The sequence below is a fragment of the Sinocyclocheilus rhinocerous genome, unplaced genomic scaffold, assembly GCF_001515625.1.
Source record: "Sinocyclocheilus rhinocerous isolate Xijiao unplaced genomic scaffold, SAMN03320098_v1.1 C35452652, whole genome shotgun sequence".
Lineage (NCBI taxonomy): Eukaryota > Metazoa > Chordata > Actinopteri > Cypriniformes > Cyprinidae > Sinocyclocheilus > Sinocyclocheilus rhinocerous.
The window spans coordinates 1-486 of record NW_015752048.1 but is presented as its reverse complement, the minus strand read 5'-3'; the positions used below and the strand labels follow the sequence as shown (position 1 = coordinate 486).

The following is a 486-nucleotide window of genomic DNA, read 5'->3' as shown; positions in this document are numbered from 1 at the left end:
TCATCTCATACTTGATTGATATCCTGGTAGTTCTCAATGTTTCCACTGCCAGTGTTGCATTTGCCGTCATTGAAGTCCAAGTTGGAGTAAGGAACTGTGGGGAAGTCCTTCTTGTTGGCATCAAAATATGAACCACAACTTGAGTGGGTACCGGCTCCACCACCTGCTCCACACATGTGGTTAATGATTGCATCAACATAGATGTTCACCTACAAAACAAACAGAAGTATATGAATTTTACACAGGAAAAATAAAGCAATACACCAGTTGTACTCTGTTTGTCATTTATATTTACCACAACATTGTTGCACCAATGATCATGTCTCTCAGCTAATTTTCATTTCCTGATCTGGAACACAGATTGTAACCGATTGGATGATATCTCTGCCACCAAGGGTGCCAGGGGTTTGTGACAACAATGCTCTCACTTGGAGGGGAGATCTGAAATAGGAAATCAATATTTTGTTATTACTATTATACTTTTTT

The 486-nt window shown here is 39.3% G+C and overlaps 1 pseudogene; it reads right to left on the bottom strand.

The window, feature by feature from the left end:
• Window positions 1-5: 5 nt before the first annotated feature.
• Window positions 6-441, bottom strand: LOC107734870 (pancreatic alpha-amylase-like; annotated as a pseudogene).
• Between the last annotated feature and the right edge of the window lie 45 nt (window positions 442-486).